We start from the raw sequence: 16,649 nt of genomic DNA on the forward strand, positions 1-16,649 counted from the left end.
GAGTGGGGCTCGTCCGGGATTTGAACCCGGGACCTCTCGCACCCTAAGCGAGAATCATACCCCTAGACCAACGAGCCAGCGACAGAGCGGCGCTTTGCAATTTGTATGGCGTAGCCAGCACTGCCAACTGAAGCACCTGCCTGGCATCTCCAGAGAAAAGCGTGGCTCTCTCATGGAACATCCACAGGGAAAAAAAAAAAGTCCCTGAGAGACGCATGCGAATTTTAACGAGCAGCAATCTCCAACATATGTTTTTGGAGCGAAAGAGCTCAAAACAAGTGGAGATCCGCGTGCGTGGGGTCAAAATCTGCCACAGGTCCGGGCTTGGTTGGGTGGTCGGGGTTTCCTGGGGACGGGCGGCACATGCCGCCTTCCCAGCAGTCAGTTGCAAGAAAATCCATGCAACAGATGAGCCTGCGGGAGGAAGCCCAGCATGCAACAGACCTGCAACAAAGACTTCCACAAGCATGGGCTCGTCCGGGATTTGAACCCGGGACCTCTTGCACCCAAAGCGAGAATCATACCCCTAGACCAACGAGCCAGCGACGGAGGCAAGGGCTGCGAGGCACCTGGCTCAGCGCCACCATTTGGCACAGGCTGCAGCAAAAACAAGATCTGACACTTGAGTCCAAAGAGGCAGGAGGAGTCGAGCGTGGCCGCGCGACAGAAAGAGAAGAGGAACAGAGCGGTGAAAAGGCCAGCCAGCCAAAGACGCCTCGCACCTTCCTGGAGAAGTCGAGCCATGGCAGTCCACCACGAGCAAAGAAAGAGCTTCCTCGGCGCGATCATCAAGTCCCATTCGCAAAAAAGGCTGCGAGGCGGCGGAAACGAGCAAGACCCTTGTTGAGAAGCACCCGTGGGTACGTGACACGGATTGGAGTGCCCTCGAGCAAGACCATTGCAAAAGCGCACTGCCACGTGTGGAGAGAGGGGCACACGAGGCACACACCAGCGAGGGCTCGTCCGGGATTTGAACCCTGGACCTCTCGCACCCGAAGTGAGAATCATACCCCTAGACCAACGAGCCAACGTTTGGTGCGTGCCGTGCAGCAGCGACGATTCTCTCACCTTTGTAGGCTCGGCCACAAGCAGCAGCCGGAGCGGTTTAGCTAACAGGGGGAGGGCAAAAGGAGATGAGCACTCTGGTTCCCCCGCAGAGAAAGAGTGGGGCTCGTCCGGGATTTGAACCCGGGACCTCTCGCACCCTAAGCGAGAATCATACCCCTAGACCAACGAGCCAGCGCAGAGCGGCGCTTTGCAATTTGTATGGCGTAGCCAGCACTGCCAACTGAAGCACCTGCCTGGCATCTCCAGAGAAAAGCGTGGCTCTCTCATGGAACATCCACAGGGAAAAAAAAAAGTCCCTGAGAGACGCATGCGAATTTTAACGAGCAGCAATCTCCAACATATGTTTTTGGAGCGAAAGAGCTCAAAACAAGTGGAGATCCGCGTGCGTGGGGTCAAAATCTGCCACAGGTCCGGGCTTGGTTGGGTGGTCGGGGTTTCCTGGGGACGGGCGGCACATGCCGCCTTCCCAGCAGTCAGTTGCAAGAAAATCCATGCAACAGATGAGCCTGCGGGAGGAAGCCCAGCATGCAACAGACCTGCAACAAAGACTTCCACAAGCATGGGCTCGTCCGGGATTTGAACCCGGGACCTCTCACACCCAAAGCGAGAATCATACCCCTAGACCAACGAGCCAGCAACGGAGGCAAGGGCTGCGAGGCACCTGGCTCAGCGCCACCATTTGGCACAGGCTGCAGCAAAAACAAGATCTGACACTGGAGTCCAAAGAGGCAGGAGGAGTCGAGCGTGGCCGCGCGACAGAAAGAGAAGAGGAACAGAGCGGTGAAAAGGCCAGCCAGCCAAAGACGCCTCGCACCTTCCTGGAGAAGTCGAGCCATGGCAGTCCACCACGAGCAAAGAAAGAGCTTCCTCGGCGCGATCATCAAGTCCCATTCGCAAAAAAGGCTGCGAGGCGGCGGAAACGAGCAAGACCCTTGTTGAGAAGCACCCGTGGGTACGTGACACGGATTGGAGTGCCCTCGAGCAAGACCATTGCAAAAGCGCACTGCCACGTGTGGAGAGAGGGGCACACGAGGCACACACCAGCGAGGGCTCGTCCGGGATTTGAACCCGGGACCTCTCGCACCCGAAGCGAGAATCATACCCCTAGACCAACGAGCCAACGTTTGGTGCGTGCCGTGCAGCAGCGTCGATTCTCTCACCTTTGTAGGCTCGGCCACAAGCAGCACCCGGAGAGGTTTAGCTAACAGGGGGAGGGCAAAAGGAGATGAGCACTCTGGTTCCCCCGCAGAGAAAGAGTGGGGCTCGTCCAGGATTTGAACCCGGGACCTCTCGCACCCTAAGCGAGAATCATACCCCTAGACCAACGAGCCAGCGACAGAGCGGTGCTTTGCAATTTGTATGGCGTAGCCAGCACTGCCAACTGAAGCACCTGCCTGGCATCTCCAGAGAAAAGCGTGGCTCTCTCATGGAACATCCACAGGGAAAAAAAAAAAGTCCCTGAGAGACGCATGCGAATTTTAACGAGCAGCAATCTCCAACATATGTTTTTGGAGCGAAAGAGCTCAAAACAAGTGGAGATCCGCGTGCGTGGGGTCAAAATCTGCCACAGGTCCGGGCTTGGTTGGGTGGTCGGGGTTTCCTGGGGACGGGCGGCACATGCCGCCTTCCCAGCGGTCAGTTGCAAGAAAATCCATGCAACAGATGAGCCTGCGGGAGGAAGCCCAGCATGCAACAGACCTGCAACAAAGACTTCCACAAGCATGGGCTCGTCCGGGATTTGAACCCGGGACCTCTCGCACCCAAAGCGAGAATCATACCCCTAGACCAACGAGCCAGCGACGGAGGCAAGGGCTGCGAGGCACCTGGCTCAGCGTCACCATTTGGCACAGGCTGCAGCAAAAGCAAGATCTGACACTGGAGTCCAAAGAGGCAGGAGGAGTCGAGCGTGGCCGCGCGACAGAAAGAGAAGAGGAACAGAGCGGTGAAAAGGCCAGCCAGCCAAAGACGCCTCGCACCTTCCTGGAGAAGTCGAGCCATGGCAGTCCACCACGAGCAAAGAAAGAGCTTCCTCGGCGCGATCATCAAGTCCCATTCGCAAAAAAGGCTGCGAGGCGGCGGAAACGAGCAAGACCCTTGTTGAGAAGCACCCGTGGGTACGTGACACGGATTGGAGTGCCCTCGAGCAAGACCATTGCAAAAGCGCACTGCCACGTGTGGAGAGAGGGGCACACACCAGCGAGGGCTCGTCCGGGATTTGAACCCGGGACCTCTCGCACCCGAAGCGAGAATCATACCCCTAGACCAACGAGCCAAAGTTTGGTGCGTGCCGTGCAGCAGCGTCAATTCTCTCACCTTTGTAGGCTCGGCCACAAGCAGCACCCAGAGAGGTTTAGCTAACAGGGGGAGGGCAAAAGGAGATGAGCACTCTGGTTCCCCCGCAGAGAAAGAGTGGGGCTCGTCCAGGATTTGAACCCGGGACCTCTCGCACCCTAAGCGAGAATCATACCCCTAGACCAACGAGCCAGCGACAGAGCGGTGCTTTGCAATTTGTATGGCGTAGCCAGCACTGCCAACTGAAGCACCTGCCTGGCATCTCCAGAGAAAAGCGTGGCTCTCTCATGGAACATCCACAGGGAAAAAAAAAAAGTCCCTGAGAGACGCATGCGAATTTTAACGAGCAGCAATCTCCAACATATGTTTTTGGAGCGAAAGAGCTCAAAACAAGTGGAGATCCGCGTGCGTGGGGTCAAAATCTGCCACAGGTCCGGGCTTGGTTGGGTGGTCGGGGTTTCCTGGGGACGGGCGGCACATGCCGCCTTCCCAGCAGTCAGTTGCAAGAAAATCCATGCAACAGATGAGCCTGCGGGAGGAAGCCCAGCATGCAACAGACCTGCAACAAAGACTTCCACAAGCATGGGCTCGTCCGGGATTTGAACCCGGGACCTCTCGCACCCAAAGCGAGAATCATACCCCTAGACCAACAAGCCAGCGACGGAGACAAGGGCTGCGAGGCACCTGGCTCAGCGTCACCATTTGGCACAGGCTGCAGCAAAAACATGATCTGACACTGGAGTCTAAAGAGGCAGGAGGAGTCGAGCGTGGCCGCGCGACAGAAAGAGAAGAGGAACAGAGCGGTGAAAAGGCCAGCCAGCCAAAGACGCCTCGCACCTTCCTGGAGAAGTCGAGCCATGGCAGTCCACCACGAGCAAAGAAAGAGCTTCCTCGGCGCGATCATCAAGTCCCATTCGCAAAAAAGGCTGCGAGGCGGCGGAAACGAGCAAGACCCTTGTTGAGAAGCACCCGTGGGTACGTGACACGGATTGGAGTGCCCTCGAGCAAGACCATTGCAAAAGCGCACTGCCACGTGTGGAGAGAGGGGCACACGAGGCACACACCAGCGAGGGCTCGTCCGGGATTTGAACCCGGGACCTCTCGCACCCGAAGCGAGAATCATACCCCTAGACCAACGAGCCAACGTTTGGTGCGTGCCGTGCAGCAGCGTCGATTCTCTCACCTTTGTAGGCTCGGCCACAAGCAGCACCCGGAGCGGTTTAGCTAACAGGGGGAGGGCAAAAGGAGATGAGCACTCTGGTTCCCCCGCAGAGAAAGAGTGGGGCTCGTCCGGGATTTGAACCCGGGACCTCTCACACCCTAAGCGAGAATCATACCCCTAGACCAACGAGCCAGCGACAGAGTGGCGCTTTGCAATTTGTATGGCGTAGCCAGCACTGCCAACTGAAGCACCTGCCTGGCATCTCCAGAGAAAAGCGTGGCTCTCTCATGGAACATCCACAGGGAAAAAAAAAAGTCCCTGAGAGACGCATGCGAATTTTAACGAGCAGCAATCTCCAACATATGTTTTTGGAGCGAAAGAGCTCAAAACAAGTGGAGATCCGCGTGCGTGGGGTCAAAATCTGCCACAGGTCCGGGCTTGGTTGGGTGGTCGGGGTTTCCTGGGGATGGGCGGCACATGCCGCCTTCCCAGCAGTCAGTTGCAAGAAAATCCATGCAACAGATGAGCCTGCGGGAGGAAGCCCAGCATGCAACAGACCTGCAACAAAGACTTCCACAAGCATGGGCTCGTCCGGGATTTGAACCCGGGACCTCTCGCACCCAAAGCGAGAATCATACCCCTAGACCAACGAGCCAGCGACGGAGGCAAGGGCTGCGAGGCACCTGGCTCAGCGCCACCATTTGGCACAGGCTGCAGCAAAAACAAGATCTGACACTGGAGTCCAAAGAGGCAGGAGGAGTCGAGCGTGGCCGCGCGACAGAAAGAGAAGAGGAACAGAGCGGTGAAAAGGCCAGCCAGCCAAAGACGCCTCGCACCTTCCTGGAGAAGTCGAGCCATGGCAGTCCACCACGAGCAAAGAAAGAGCTTCCTCGGCGCGATCATCAAGTCCCATTCGCAAAAAAGGCTGCGAGGCGGCGGAAACGAGCAAGACCCTTGTTGAGAAGCACCCGTGGGTACGTGACACGGATTGGAGGGCCCTCGAGCAAGACCATTGCAAAAGCGCACTGCCACGTGTGGAGAGAGGGGCACACGAGGCACACACCAGCGAGGGCTCGTCCGGGATTTGAACCCGGGACCTCTCGCACCCGAAGCGAGAATCATACCCCTAGACCAACGAGCCAACGTTTGGTGCGTGCCGTGCAGCAGCGTCGATTCTCTCACCTTTGTAGGCTCGGCCACAAGCAGCACACGGAGAGGTTTAGCTAACAGGGGGAGGGCAAAAGGAGATGAGCACTCTGGTTCCCCCGCAGAGAAAGAGTGGGGCTCGTCCGGGATTTGAACCCGGGACCTCTCGCACCCTAAGCGAGAATCATACCCCTAGACCAACGAGCCAGCGACAGAGCAGCACTTTGCAATTTGTATGGCGTAGCCAGCACTGCCAACTGAAGCACCTGCCTGGCATCTCCAGAGAAAAGCGTGGCTCTCTCATGGAACATCCACAGGGAAAAAAAAAAAGTCCCTGAGAGACGCATGCGAATTTTAACGAGCAGCAATCTCCAACATATGTTTTTGGAGCGAAAGAGCTCAAAACAAGTGGAGATCCGCGTGCGTGGGGTCAATATCTGCCACAGGTCCGGGCTTGGTTGGGTGGTCGGGGTTTCCTGGGGACGGGCGGCACATGCCGCCTTCCCAGCAGTCAGTTGCAAGAAAATCCATGCAACAGATGAGCCTGCGGGAGGAAGCCCAGCATGCAACAGACCTGCAACAAAGACTTCCACAAGCATGGGCTCGTCCGGTATTTGAACCCAGGACCTCTCGCACCCAAAGCGAGAATCATACCCCTAGACCAACGAGCCAGCGACGGAGGCAAGGGCTGCGAGGCACCTGGCTCAGCGCCACCATTTGGCACAGGCTGCAGCAAAAACAAGATCTGACACTGGAGTCCAAAGAGGCAGGAGGAGTCGAGCGTGGCCGCGCGACAGAAAGAGAAGAGGAACAGAGTGGTGAAAAGGCCAGCCAGCCAAAGACGCCTCGCACCTTCCTGGAGAAGTCGAGCCATGGCAGTCCACCACGAGCAAAGAAAGAGCTTCCTCAGCGCGATCATCAAGTCCCATTCGCAAAAAAGGCTGCGAGGCGGCGGAAACGAGCAAGACCCTTGTTGAGAAGCACCCGTGGGTACGTGACACGGATTGGAGTGCCCTCGAGCAAGACCATTGCAAAAGCGCACTGCCACGTGTGGAGAGAGGGGCACACGAGGCACACACCAGCGAGGGCTCGTCCGGGATTTGAACCCGGGACCTCTCGCACCCGAAGCGAGAATCATACCCCTAGACCAACGAGCCAACGTTTGGTGCGTGCCGTGCAGCAGCGTCGATTCTCTCACCTTTGTAGGCTCGGCCACAAGCAGCACCCGGAGAGGTTTAGCTAACAGGGGGAGGGCAAAAGGAGATGAGCACTCTGGTTCCCCCGCAGAGAAAGAGTGGGGCTCGTCCGGGATTTGAACCCGGGACCTCTCGCACCCTAAGCGAGAATCATACCCCTAGACCAACGAGCCAGCGACAGAGCAGCGCTTTGCAATTTGTATGGCGTAGCCAGCACTGCCAACTGAAGCACCTGCCTGGCATCTCCAGAGAAAAGCGTGGCTCTCTCATGGAACATCCACAGGGAAAAAAAAAAAGTCCCTGAGAGACGCATGCGAATTTTAACGAGCAGCAATCTCCAACATATGTTTTTGGAGCGAAAGAGCTCAAAACAAGTGGAGATCCGCGTGCGTGGGGTCAAAATCTGCCACAGGTCCGAGCTTGGTTGGGTGGTCGGGGTTTCCTGGGGACGGGCGGCACATGCCGCCTTCCCAGCAGTCAGTTGCAAGAAAATCCATGCAACAGATGAGCCTGCGGGAGGAAGCCCAGCATGCAACAGACCTGCAACAAAGACTTCCACAAGCATGGGCTCGTCCGGGATTTGAACCCGGGACCTCTCGCACCCAAAGCGAGAATCATACCCCTAGACCAACGAGCCAGCGACGGAGGCAAGGGCTGCGAGGCACCTGGCTCAGCGCCACCATTTGGCACAGGCTGCAGCAAAAACAAGATCTGACACTGGAGTCCAAAGAGGCAGGAGGAGTCGAGCGTGGCCGCGCGACAGAAAGAGAAGAGGAACAGAGCGGTGAAAAGGCCAGCCAGCCAAAGACGCCTCGCACCTTCCTGGAGAAGTCGAGCCATGGCAGTCCACCACGAGCAAAGAAAGAGCTTCCTCGGCGCGATCATCAAGTCCCATTCGCAAAAAAGGCTGCGAGGCGGCGGAAACGAGCAAGACCCTTGTTGAGAAGCACCCGTGGGTACGTGACACGGATTGGAGTGCCCTCGAGCAAGACCATTGCAAAAGCGCACTGCCACGTGTGGAGAGAGGGGCACACGAGGCACACACCAGCGAGGGCTCGTCCGGGATTTGAACCCGGGACCTCTCGCACCCGAAGCGAGAATCATACCCCTAGACCAACGAGCCAGCGACAGAGCGGCGCTTTGCAATTTGTATGGCGTAGCCAGCACTGCCAACTGAAGCACCTGCCTGGCATCTCCAGAGAAAAGCGTGGCTCTCTCATGGAACATCCACAGGGAAAAAAAAAAAGTCCCTGAGAGACGCATGCGAATTTTAACGAGCAGCAATCTCCAACATATGTTTTTGGAGCGAAAGAGCTCAAAACAAGTGGAGATCCGCGTGCGTGGGGTCAAAATCTGCCACAGGTCCGGGCTTGGTTGGGTGGTCGGGGTTTCCTGGGGACGGGCGGCACATGCCGCCTTCCCAGCAGTCAGTTGCAAGAAAATCCATGCAACAGATGAGCCTGCGGGAGGAAGCCCAGCATGCAACAGACCTGCAACAAAGACTTCCACAAGCATGGGCTCATCCGGGATTTGAACCCGGGACCTCTCGCACCCAAAGCGAGAATCATACCCCTAGACCAACGAGCCAGCGACGGAGGCAAGGGCTGCGAGGCACCTGGCTCAGCGCCACCATTTGGCACAGGCTGCAGCAAAAACAAGATCTGACACTGGAGTCCAAAGAGGCAGGAGGAGTCGAGCATGGCCGCGCGACAGAAAGAGAAGAGGAACAGAGCGGTGAAAAGGCCAGCCAGCCAAAGACGCCTCGCACCTTCCTGGACAAGTCGAGCCATGGCAGTCCACCACGAGCAAAGAAAGAGCTTCCTCGGCACGATCATCAAGTCCCATTCGCAAAAAAGGCTGCGAGGCGGCGGAAACGAGCAAGACCCTTGTTGAGAAGCACCCGTGGGTACGTGACACGGATTGGAGTGCCCTCGAGCAAGACCATTGCAAAAGCGCACTGCCACGTGTGGAGAGAGGGGCACACGAGGCACACACCAGCGAGGGCTCGTCCGGGATTTGAACCCGGGACCTCTCGCACCCGAAGCGAGAATCATACCCCTAGACCAACGAGCCAACGTTTGGTGCGTGCCGTGCAGCAGCGTCGATTCTCTCACCTTTGTAGGCTCGGCCACAAGTAGCACCCGGAGCGGTTTAGCTAACAGGGGGAGGGCAAAAGGAGATGAGCACTCTGGTTCCCCCGCAGAGAAAGAGTGGGGCTCGTCCGGGATTTGAACCCGGGACCTCTCACACCCTAAGCGAGAATCATACCCCTAGACCAACGAGCCAGCGACAGAGCGGCGCTTTGCAATTTGTATGGCGTAGCCAGCACTGCCAACTGAAGCACCTGCCTGGCATCTCCAGAGAAAAGCGTGGCTCTCTCATGGAACATCCACAGGGAAAAAAAAAAAGTCCCTGAGAGACGCATGCGAATTTTAACGAGCAGCAATCTCCAACATATGTTTTTGGAGCGAAAGAGCTCAAAACAAGTGGAGATCCGCGTGCGTGGGGTCAAAATCTGCCACAGGTCCGGGCTTGGTTGGGTGGTCGGGGTTTCCTGGGGATGGGCGGCACATGCCGCCTTCCCAGCAGTCAGTTGCAAGAAAATCCATGCAACAGATGAGCCTGCGGGAGGAAGCCCAGCATGCAACAGACCTGCAACAAAGACTTCCACAAGCATGGGCTCTTCCGGGATTTGAACCCGGGACCTCTCGCACCCAAAGCGAGAATCATACCCCTAGACCAACGAGCCAGCGACGGAGGCAAGGGCTGCGAGGCACCTGGCTCAGCGCCACCATTTGGCACAGGCTGCAGCAAAAACAAGATCTGACACTGGAGTCCAAAGAGGCAGGAGGAGTCGAGCGTGGCCGCGCGACAGAAAGAGAAGAGGAACAGAGCGGTGAAAAGGCCAGCCAGCCAAAGACGCCTCGCACCTTCCTGGAGAAGTCGAGCCATGGCAGTCCACCACGAGCAAAGAAAGAGCTTCCTCGGCGCGATCATCAAGTCCCATTCGCAAAAAAGGCTGCGAGGCGGCGGAAACGAGCAAGACCCTTGTTGAGAAGCACCCGTGGGTACGTGACACGGATTGGAGTGCCCTCGAGCAAGACCATTGCAAAAGCGCACTGCCACGTGTGGAGAGAGGGGCACACGAGGCACACACCAGCGAGGGCTCGTCCGGGATTTGAACCCGGGACCTCTCGCACCCGAAGCAAGAATCATACCCCTAGACCAACGAGCCAACGTTTGGTGCGTGCCGTGCAGCAGCGTCGATTCTCTCACCTTTGTAGGCTCGGCCACAAGCAGCACACGGAGAGGTTTAGCTAACAGGGGGAGGGCAAAAGGAGATGAGCACTCTGGTTCCCCCGCAGAGAAAGAGTGGGGCTCGTCCGGGATTTGAACCCGGGACCTCTCGCACCCTAAGCGAGAATCATACCCCTAGACCAACGAGCCAGCGACAGAGCGGCGCTTTGCAGTTTGTATGGCGTAGCCAGCACTGCCAACTGAAGCACCTGCCTGGCATCTCCAGAGAAAAGCGTGGCTCTCTCATGGAACATCCACAGGGAAAAAAAAAAAGTCCCTGAGAGACGCATGCGAATTTTAACGAGCAGCAATCTCCAACATATGTTTTTGGAGCGAAAGAGCTCAAAACAAGTGGAGATCCGCGTGCGTGGGGTCAATATCTGCCACAGGTCCGGGCTTGGTTGGGTGGTCGGGGTTTCCTGGGGACGGGCGGCACATGCCGCCTTCCCAGCAGTCAGTTGCAAGAAAATCCATGCAACAGATGAGCCTGCGGGAGGAAGCCCAGCATGCAACAGACCTGCAACAAAGACTTCCACAAGCATGGGCTCGTCCGGTATTTGAACCCAGGACCTCTCGCACCCAAAGCGAGAATCATACCCCTAGACCAACGAGCCAGCGACGGTGGCAAGGGCTGCGAGGCACCTGGCTCAGCGCCACCATTTGGCACAGGCTGCAGCAAAAACAAGATCTGACACTGGAGTCCAAAGAGGCAGGAGGAGTCGAGCGTGGCCGCGCGACAGAAAGAGAAGAGGAACAGAGTGGTGAAAAGGCCAGCCAGCCAAAGACGCCTCGCACCTTCCTGGAGAAGTCGAGCCATGGCAGTCCACCACGAGCAAAGAAAGAGCTTCCTCGGCGCGATCATCAAGTCCCATTCGCAAAAAAGGCTGCGAGGCGGCGGAAACGAGCAAGACCCTTGTTGAGAAGCACCCGTGGGTACGTGACACGGATTGGAGTGCCCTCGAGCAAGACCATTGCAAAAGCGCACTGCCACGTGTGGAGAGAGGGGCACACGAGGCACACACCAGCGAGGGCTCGTCCGGGATTTGAACCCGGGACCTCTCGCACCCGAAGCGAGAATCATACCCCTAGACCAACGAGCCAACGTTTGGTGCGTGCCGTGCAGCAGCGTCGATTCTCTCACCTTTGTAGGCTCGGCCACAAGCAGCACCCGGAGAGGTTTAGCTAACAGGGGGAGGGCAAAAGGAGATGAGCACTCTGGTTCCCCCGCAGAGAAAGAGTGGGGCTCGTCCGGGATTTGAACCCGGGACCTCTCGCACCCTAAGCGAGAATCATACCCCTAGACCAACGAGCCAGCGACAGAGCGGCGCTTTGCAATTTGTATGGCGTAGCCAGCACTGCCAACTGAAGCACCTGCCTGGCATCTCCAGAGAAAAGCGTGGCTCTCTCATGGAACATCCACAGGGAAAAAAAAAAAGTCCCTGAGAGACGCATGCGAATTTTAACGAGCAGCAATCTCCAACATATGTTTTTGGAGCGAAAGAGCTCAAAACAAGTGGAGATCCGCGTGCGTGGGGTCAAAATCTGCCACAGGTCCGAGCTTGGTTGGGTGGTCGGGGTTTCCTGGGGACGGGCGGCACATGCCGCCTTCCCAGCAGTCAGTTGCAAGAAAATCCATGCAACAGATGAGCCTGCGGGAGGAAGCCCAGCATGCAACAGACCTGCAACAAAGACTTCCACAAGCATGGGCTCGTCCAGGATTTGAACCCGGGACCTCTCGCACCCAAAGCGAGAATCATACCCCTAGACCAACGAGCCAGCGACGGAGGCAAGGGCTGCGAGGCACCTGGCTCAGCGCCACCATTTGGCACAGGCTGCAGCAAAAACAAGATCTGACACTGGAGTCCAAAGAGGCAGGAGGAGTCGAGCGTGGCCGCGCGACAGAAAGAGAAGAGGAACAGAGCGGTGAAAAGGCCAGCCAGCCAAAGACGCCTCGCAACTTCCTGGAGAAGTCGAGCCATGGCAGTCCACCACGAGCAAAGAAAGAGCTTCCTCGGCGCGATCATCAAGTCCCATTCGCAAAAAAGGCTGCGAGGCGGCGGAAACGAGCAAGACCCTTGTTGAGAAGCACCCGTGGGTACGTGACACGGATTGGAGTGCCCTCGAGCAAGACCATTGCAAAAGCGCACTGCCACGTGTGGAGAGAGGGGCACACGAGGCACACACCAGCGAGGGCTCGTCCGGGATTTGAACCCGGGACCTCTCGCACCCGAAGCGAGAATCATACCCCTAGACCAACGAGCCAGCGACAGAGCGGCGCTTTGCAATTTGTATGGCGTAGCCAGCACTGCCAACTGAAGCACCTGCCTGGCATCTCCAGAGAAAAGCGTGGCTCTCTCATGGAACATCCACAGGGAAAAAAAAAAAGTCCCTGAGAGACGCATGCGAATTTTAACGAGCAGCAATCTCCAACATATGTTTTTGGAGCGAAAGAGCTCAAAACAAGTGGAGATCCGCGTGCGTGGGGTCAAAATCTGCCACAGGTCCGGGCTTGGTTGGGTGGTCGGGGTTTCCTGGGGACGGGCGGCACATGCCGCCTTCCCAGCAGTCAGTTGCAAGAAAATCCATGCAACAGATGAGCCTGCGGGAGGAAGCCCAGCATGCAACAGACCTGCAACAAAGACTTCCACAAGCATGGGCTCATCCGGGATTTGAACCCGGGACCTCTCGCACCCAAAGCGAGAATCATACCCCTAGACCAACGAGCCAGCGACGGAGGCAAGGGCTGCGAGGCACCTGGCTCAGCGCCACCATTTGGCACAGGCTGCAGCAAAAACAAGATCTGACACTGGAGTCCAAAGAGGCAGGAGGAGTCGAGCGTGGCCGCGCGACAGAAAGAGAAGAGGAACAGAGCGGTGAAAAGGCCAGCCAGCCAAAGACGCCTCGCACCTTCCTGGAGAAGTCGAGCCATGGCAGTCCACCACGAGCAAAGAAAGAGCTTCCTCGGCGCGATCAAGTCCCATTCGCAAAAAAGGCTGCGAGGCGGCGGAAACGAGCAAGACCCTTGTTGAGAAGCACCCGTGGGTACGTGACACGGATTGGAGTGCCCTCGAGCAAGACCATTGCAAAAGCGCACTGCCACGTGTGGAGAGAGGGGCACACGAGGCACACACCAGCGAGGGCTCGTCCGGGATTTGAACCCGGGACCTCTCGCACCCGAAGCGAGAATCATACCCCTAGACCAACGAGCCAACGTTTAGTGCGTGCCGTGCAGCAGCGTCGATTCTCTCACCTTTGTAGGCTCGGCCACAAGCAGCACCCGGAGCGGTTTAGCTAACAGGGGGAGGGCAAAAGGAGATGAGCACTCTGGTTCCCCCGCAGAGAAAGAGTGGGGCTCGTCCGGGATTTGAACCCGGGACCTCTCGCACCCTAAGCGAGAATCATACCCCTAGACCAACGAGCCAGCGACAGAGCGGCGCTTTGCAATTTGTATGGCGTAGCCAGCACTGCCAACTGAAGCACCTGCCTGGCATCTCCAGAGAAAAGCGTGGCTCTCTCATGCAACATCCACAGGGAAAAAAAAAAGTCCCTGAGAGACGCATGCGAATTTTAACGAGCAGCAATCTCCAACATATGTTTTTGGAGCGAAAGAGCTCAAAACAAGTGGAGATCCGCGTGCGTGGGGTCAAAATCTGCCACAGGTCCGGGCTTGGTTGGGTGGTCGGGGTTTCCTGGGGACGGGCGGCACATGCCGCCTTCCCAGCAGTCAGTTGCAAGAAAATCCATGCAACAGATGAGCCTGCGGGAGGAAGCCCAGCATGCAACAAAGACTTCCACAAGCATGGGCTCGTCCGGGATTTGAACCCGGGACCTCTCGCACCCAAAGCGAGAATCATACCCCTAGACCAACGAGCCAGCGACGGAGGCAAGGGCTGCGAGGCACCTGGCTCAGCGCCACCATTTGGCACAGGCTGCAGCAAAAACAAGATCTGACACTGGAGTCCAAAGAGGCAGGAGGAGTCGAGCGTGGCCGCGCAACAGAAAGAGAAGAGGAACAGAGCGGTGAAAAGGCCAGCCAGCCAAAGACGCCTCGCACCTTCCTGGAGAAGTCGAGCCATGGCAGTCCACCACGAGCAAAGAAAGAGCTTCCTCGGCGCGATCATCAAGTCCCATTCGCAAAAAAGGCTGCGAGGCGGCGGAAACGAGCAAGACCCTTGTTGAGAAGCACCCGTGGGTACGTGACACGGATTGGAGTGCCCTCGAGCAAGACCATTGCAAAAGCGCACTGCCACGTGTGGAGAGAGGGGCACACGAGGCACACACCAGCGAGGGCTCATCCGGGATTTGAACCCGGGACCTCTCGCACCCGAAGCGAGAATCATACCCCTAGACCAACGAGCCAACGTTTGGTGCGTGCCGTGCAGCAGCGTCGATTCTCTCACCTTTGTAGGCTCGGCCACAAGCAGCAGCCGGAGCGGTTTAGCTAACAGGGGGAGGGCAAAAGGAGATGAGCACTCTGGTTCCCCCGCAGAGAAAGAGTGGGGCTCGTCCGGGATTTGAACCCGGGACCTCTCGCACCCGAAGCGAGAATCATACCCCTAGACCAACGAGCCGGCGACAGAGCGGTGCTTTGCAATTTGTATGGCGTAGCCAGCACTGCCAACTGAAGCACCTGCCTGGCATCTCCAGAGAAAAGCGTGGCTCTCTCATGGAACATCCACAGGGAAAAAAAAAAAGTCCCTGAGAGACGCATGCGAATTTTAACGAGCAGCAATCTCCAACATATGTTTTTGGAGCGAAAGAGCTCAAAACAAGTGGAGATCCGCGTGCGTGGGGTCAAAATCTGCCACAGGTCCGGGCTTGGTTGGGTGGTCGGGGTTTCCTGGGGACGGGCGGCACATGCCGCCTTCCCAGCAGTCAGTTGCAAGAAAATCCATGCAACAGATGAGCCTGCGGGAGGAAGCCCAGCATGCAACAGACCTGCAACAAAGACTTCCACAAGCATGGGCTCATCCGGGATTTGAACCCGGGACCTCTCGCACCCAAAGCGAGAATCATACCCCTAGACCAACGAGCCAGGGACGGAGGCAAGGGCTGCGAGGCACCTGGCTCAGCGCCACCATTTGGCACAGGCTGCAGCAAAAACAAGATCTGACACTGGAGTCCAAAGAGGCAGGAGGAGTCGAGCGTGGCCGCGCGACAGAAAGAGAAGAGGAACAGAGCGGTGAAAAGGCCAGCCAGCCAAAGACGCCTCGCACCTTCCTGGAGAAGTCGAGCCATGGCAGTCCACCACGAGCAAAGAAAGAGCTTCCTCGGCGCGATCAAGTCCCATTCGCAAAAAAGGCTGCGAGGCGGCGGAAACGAGCAAGACCCTTGTTGAGAAGCACCCGTGGGTATGTGACACGGATTGGAGTGCCCTCGAGCAAGACCATTGCAAAAGCGCACTGCCACGTGTGGAGAGAGGGGCACACGAGGCACACACCAGCGAGGGCTCGTCCGGGATTTGAACCCGGGACCTCTCGCACCCGAAGCGAGAATCATACCCCTAGACCAACGAGCCAACGTTTGGTGCGTGCCGTGCAGCAGCGTCGATTCTCTCACCTTTGTAGGCTCGGCCACAAGCAGCACCCGGAGCGGTTTAGCTAACAGGGGGAGGGCAAAAGGAGATGAGCACTCTGGTTCCCTCGCAGAGAAAGAGTGGGGCTCGTCCGGGATTTGAACCCGGGACCTCTCGCACCCTAAGCGAGAATCATACCCCTAGACCAACGAGCCAGCGACAGAGCGGCGCTTTGCAATTTGTATGGCGTAGCCAGCACTGCCAACTGAAGCACCTGCCTGGCATCTCCAGAGAAAAGCGTGGCTCTCTCATGCAACATCCACAGGGAAAAAAAAAAGTCCCTGAGAGACGCATGCGAATTTTAACGAGCAGCAATCTCCAACATATGTTTTTGGAGCGAAAGAGCTCAAAACAAGTGGAGATCCGCGTGCGTGGGGTCAAAATCTGCCACAGGTCCGGGCTTGGTTGGGTGGTCGGGGTTTCCTGGGGATGGGCGGCACATGCCGCCTTCCCAGCAGTCAGTTGCAAGAAAATCCATGCAACAGATGAGCCTGCGGGAGGAAGCCCAGCATGCAACAGACCTGCAACAAAGACTTCCACAAGCATGGGCTCGTCCGGGATTTGAACCCGGGACCTCTCGCACCCAAAGCGAGAATCATACCCCTAGACCAACGAGCCAGCGACGGAGGCAAGGGCTGCGAGGCACCTGGCTCAGCGCCACCATTTGGCACAGGCTGCAGCAAAAACAAGATCTGACACTGGAGTCCAAAGAGGCAGGAGGAGTCGAGCGTGGCCGCGCGACAGAAAGAGAAGAGGAACAGAGCGGTGAAAAGGCCAGCCAGCCAAAGACGCCTCGCACCTTCCTGGAGAAGTCGAGCCATGGCAGTCCACCACGAGCAAAGAAAGAGCTTCCTCGGCGCGATCATCAAGTCCCATTCGCAAAAAAGGCTGCGAGGCGGCGGAAACGAGCAAG

The 16,649-nt window shown here is 57.4% G+C and overlaps 42 non-coding genes across 42 annotated transcripts; all 42 read right to left on the reverse strand.

Moving 5' to 3' along the window:
- Window positions 1-5: 5 nt before the first annotated feature.
- Window positions 6-77, reverse strand: TRNAP-AGG (transfer RNA proline (anticodon AGG)). The gene has a single exon. It is a non-coding gene; the product is annotated as a tRNA-Pro (tRNA).
- Window positions 78-469: 392 nt separating this feature from the next.
- On the reverse strand, window positions 470-541 carry TRNAP-UGG (transfer RNA proline (anticodon UGG)). Its single transcript has one exon. It is a non-coding gene; the product is annotated as a tRNA-Pro (tRNA).
- A 414-nt stretch (window positions 542-955) lies between these two features.
- Window positions 956-1,027, reverse strand: TRNAP-CGG (transfer RNA proline (anticodon CGG)). The gene has a single exon. It is a non-coding gene; the product is annotated as a tRNA-Pro (tRNA).
- A 140-nt stretch (window positions 1,028-1,167) lies between these two features.
- TRNAP-AGG (transfer RNA proline (anticodon AGG)) lies at window positions 1,168-1,239 on the reverse strand. Its single transcript has one exon. It is a non-coding gene; the product is annotated as a tRNA-Pro (tRNA).
- A 390-nt stretch (window positions 1,240-1,629) lies between these two features.
- TRNAP-UGG (transfer RNA proline (anticodon UGG)) lies at window positions 1,630-1,701 on the reverse strand. The gene has a single exon. It is a non-coding gene; the product is annotated as a tRNA-Pro (tRNA).
- A 414-nt stretch (window positions 1,702-2,115) lies between these two features.
- Window positions 2,116-2,187, reverse strand: TRNAP-CGG (transfer RNA proline (anticodon CGG)). Its single transcript has one exon. It is a non-coding gene; the product is annotated as a tRNA-Pro (tRNA).
- Window positions 2,188-2,327: 140 nt separating this feature from the next.
- Window positions 2,328-2,399, reverse strand: TRNAP-AGG (transfer RNA proline (anticodon AGG)). The gene has a single exon. It is a non-coding gene; the product is annotated as a tRNA-Pro (tRNA).
- Window positions 2,400-2,791: 392 nt separating this feature from the next.
- Window positions 2,792-2,863, reverse strand: TRNAP-UGG (transfer RNA proline (anticodon UGG)). The gene has a single exon. It is a non-coding gene; the product is annotated as a tRNA-Pro (tRNA).
- Window positions 2,864-3,268: 405 nt separating this feature from the next.
- On the reverse strand, window positions 3,269-3,340 carry TRNAP-CGG (transfer RNA proline (anticodon CGG)). Its single transcript has one exon. It is a non-coding gene; the product is annotated as a tRNA-Pro (tRNA).
- A 140-nt stretch (window positions 3,341-3,480) lies between these two features.
- On the reverse strand, window positions 3,481-3,552 carry TRNAP-AGG (transfer RNA proline (anticodon AGG)). The gene has a single exon. It is a non-coding gene; the product is annotated as a tRNA-Pro (tRNA).
- Window positions 3,553-3,944: 392 nt separating this feature from the next.
- Window positions 3,945-4,016, reverse strand: TRNAP-UGG (transfer RNA proline (anticodon UGG)). Its single transcript has one exon. It is a non-coding gene; the product is annotated as a tRNA-Pro (tRNA).
- Window positions 4,017-4,430: 414 nt separating this feature from the next.
- Window positions 4,431-4,502, reverse strand: TRNAP-CGG (transfer RNA proline (anticodon CGG)). The gene has a single exon. It is a non-coding gene; the product is annotated as a tRNA-Pro (tRNA).
- Window positions 4,503-4,642: 140 nt separating this feature from the next.
- Window positions 4,643-4,714, reverse strand: TRNAP-AGG (transfer RNA proline (anticodon AGG)). Its single transcript has one exon. It is a non-coding gene; the product is annotated as a tRNA-Pro (tRNA).
- Window positions 4,715-5,105: 391 nt separating this feature from the next.
- TRNAP-UGG (transfer RNA proline (anticodon UGG)) lies at window positions 5,106-5,177 on the reverse strand. The gene has a single exon. It is a non-coding gene; the product is annotated as a tRNA-Pro (tRNA).
- A 414-nt stretch (window positions 5,178-5,591) lies between these two features.
- Window positions 5,592-5,663, reverse strand: TRNAP-CGG (transfer RNA proline (anticodon CGG)). Its single transcript has one exon. It is a non-coding gene; the product is annotated as a tRNA-Pro (tRNA).
- Window positions 5,664-5,803: 140 nt separating this feature from the next.
- On the reverse strand, window positions 5,804-5,875 carry TRNAP-AGG (transfer RNA proline (anticodon AGG)). The gene has a single exon. It is a non-coding gene; the product is annotated as a tRNA-Pro (tRNA).
- Window positions 5,876-6,267: 392 nt separating this feature from the next.
- Window positions 6,268-6,339, reverse strand: TRNAP-UGG (transfer RNA proline (anticodon UGG)). The gene has a single exon. It is a non-coding gene; the product is annotated as a tRNA-Pro (tRNA).
- A 414-nt stretch (window positions 6,340-6,753) lies between these two features.
- On the reverse strand, window positions 6,754-6,825 carry TRNAP-CGG (transfer RNA proline (anticodon CGG)). The gene has a single exon. It is a non-coding gene; the product is annotated as a tRNA-Pro (tRNA).
- Window positions 6,826-6,965: 140 nt separating this feature from the next.
- TRNAP-AGG (transfer RNA proline (anticodon AGG)) lies at window positions 6,966-7,037 on the reverse strand. The gene has a single exon. It is a non-coding gene; the product is annotated as a tRNA-Pro (tRNA).
- Window positions 7,038-7,429: 392 nt separating this feature from the next.
- Window positions 7,430-7,501, reverse strand: TRNAP-UGG (transfer RNA proline (anticodon UGG)). Its single transcript has one exon. It is a non-coding gene; the product is annotated as a tRNA-Pro (tRNA).
- A 414-nt stretch (window positions 7,502-7,915) lies between these two features.
- On the reverse strand, window positions 7,916-7,987 carry TRNAP-CGG (transfer RNA proline (anticodon CGG)). Its single transcript has one exon. It is a non-coding gene; the product is annotated as a tRNA-Pro (tRNA).
- Window positions 7,988-8,379: 392 nt separating this feature from the next.
- Window positions 8,380-8,451, reverse strand: TRNAP-UGG (transfer RNA proline (anticodon UGG)). Its single transcript has one exon. It is a non-coding gene; the product is annotated as a tRNA-Pro (tRNA).
- Window positions 8,452-8,865: 414 nt separating this feature from the next.
- TRNAP-CGG (transfer RNA proline (anticodon CGG)) lies at window positions 8,866-8,937 on the reverse strand. The gene has a single exon. It is a non-coding gene; the product is annotated as a tRNA-Pro (tRNA).
- Window positions 8,938-9,077: 140 nt separating this feature from the next.
- On the reverse strand, window positions 9,078-9,149 carry TRNAP-AGG (transfer RNA proline (anticodon AGG)). Its single transcript has one exon. It is a non-coding gene; the product is annotated as a tRNA-Pro (tRNA).
- Window positions 9,150-9,541: 392 nt separating this feature from the next.
- TRNAP-UGG (transfer RNA proline (anticodon UGG)) lies at window positions 9,542-9,613 on the reverse strand. The gene has a single exon. It is a non-coding gene; the product is annotated as a tRNA-Pro (tRNA).
- A 414-nt stretch (window positions 9,614-10,027) lies between these two features.
- Window positions 10,028-10,099, reverse strand: TRNAP-CGG (transfer RNA proline (anticodon CGG)). The gene has a single exon. It is a non-coding gene; the product is annotated as a tRNA-Pro (tRNA).
- Window positions 10,100-10,239: 140 nt separating this feature from the next.
- Window positions 10,240-10,311, reverse strand: TRNAP-AGG (transfer RNA proline (anticodon AGG)). The gene has a single exon. It is a non-coding gene; the product is annotated as a tRNA-Pro (tRNA).
- Window positions 10,312-10,703: 392 nt separating this feature from the next.
- Window positions 10,704-10,775, reverse strand: TRNAP-UGG (transfer RNA proline (anticodon UGG)). The gene has a single exon. It is a non-coding gene; the product is annotated as a tRNA-Pro (tRNA).
- A 414-nt stretch (window positions 10,776-11,189) lies between these two features.
- On the reverse strand, window positions 11,190-11,261 carry TRNAP-CGG (transfer RNA proline (anticodon CGG)). Its single transcript has one exon. It is a non-coding gene; the product is annotated as a tRNA-Pro (tRNA).
- Window positions 11,262-11,401: 140 nt separating this feature from the next.
- TRNAP-AGG (transfer RNA proline (anticodon AGG)) lies at window positions 11,402-11,473 on the reverse strand. The gene has a single exon. It is a non-coding gene; the product is annotated as a tRNA-Pro (tRNA).
- A 392-nt stretch (window positions 11,474-11,865) lies between these two features.
- On the reverse strand, window positions 11,866-11,937 carry TRNAP-UGG (transfer RNA proline (anticodon UGG)). The gene has a single exon. It is a non-coding gene; the product is annotated as a tRNA-Pro (tRNA).
- A 414-nt stretch (window positions 11,938-12,351) lies between these two features.
- On the reverse strand, window positions 12,352-12,423 carry TRNAP-CGG (transfer RNA proline (anticodon CGG)). The gene has a single exon. It is a non-coding gene; the product is annotated as a tRNA-Pro (tRNA).
- Window positions 12,424-12,815: 392 nt separating this feature from the next.
- TRNAP-UGG (transfer RNA proline (anticodon UGG)) lies at window positions 12,816-12,887 on the reverse strand. Its single transcript has one exon. It is a non-coding gene; the product is annotated as a tRNA-Pro (tRNA).
- A 411-nt stretch (window positions 12,888-13,298) lies between these two features.
- Window positions 13,299-13,370, reverse strand: TRNAP-CGG (transfer RNA proline (anticodon CGG)). Its single transcript has one exon. It is a non-coding gene; the product is annotated as a tRNA-Pro (tRNA).
- Window positions 13,371-13,510: 140 nt separating this feature from the next.
- Window positions 13,511-13,582, reverse strand: TRNAP-AGG (transfer RNA proline (anticodon AGG)). The gene has a single exon. It is a non-coding gene; the product is annotated as a tRNA-Pro (tRNA).
- Window positions 13,583-13,962: 380 nt separating this feature from the next.
- On the reverse strand, window positions 13,963-14,034 carry TRNAP-UGG (transfer RNA proline (anticodon UGG)). Its single transcript has one exon. It is a non-coding gene; the product is annotated as a tRNA-Pro (tRNA).
- Window positions 14,035-14,448: 414 nt separating this feature from the next.
- On the reverse strand, window positions 14,449-14,520 carry TRNAP-CGG (transfer RNA proline (anticodon CGG)). Its single transcript has one exon. It is a non-coding gene; the product is annotated as a tRNA-Pro (tRNA).
- A 140-nt stretch (window positions 14,521-14,660) lies between these two features.
- TRNAP-CGG (transfer RNA proline (anticodon CGG)) lies at window positions 14,661-14,732 on the reverse strand. The gene has a single exon. It is a non-coding gene; the product is annotated as a tRNA-Pro (tRNA).
- A 392-nt stretch (window positions 14,733-15,124) lies between these two features.
- Window positions 15,125-15,196, reverse strand: TRNAP-UGG (transfer RNA proline (anticodon UGG)). Its single transcript has one exon. It is a non-coding gene; the product is annotated as a tRNA-Pro (tRNA).
- Window positions 15,197-15,607: 411 nt separating this feature from the next.
- On the reverse strand, window positions 15,608-15,679 carry TRNAP-CGG (transfer RNA proline (anticodon CGG)). Its single transcript has one exon. It is a non-coding gene; the product is annotated as a tRNA-Pro (tRNA).
- Window positions 15,680-15,819: 140 nt separating this feature from the next.
- On the reverse strand, window positions 15,820-15,891 carry TRNAP-AGG (transfer RNA proline (anticodon AGG)). The gene has a single exon. It is a non-coding gene; the product is annotated as a tRNA-Pro (tRNA).
- Window positions 15,892-16,282: 391 nt separating this feature from the next.
- On the reverse strand, window positions 16,283-16,354 carry TRNAP-UGG (transfer RNA proline (anticodon UGG)). The gene has a single exon. It is a non-coding gene; the product is annotated as a tRNA-Pro (tRNA).
- Between the last annotated feature and the right edge of the window lie 295 nt (window positions 16,355-16,649).

The sequence above is a fragment of the Ranitomeya variabilis genome, chromosome 4, assembly GCF_051348905.1.
Source record: "Ranitomeya variabilis isolate aRanVar5 chromosome 4, aRanVar5.hap1, whole genome shotgun sequence".
Lineage (NCBI taxonomy): Eukaryota > Metazoa > Chordata > Amphibia > Anura > Dendrobatidae > Ranitomeya > Ranitomeya variabilis.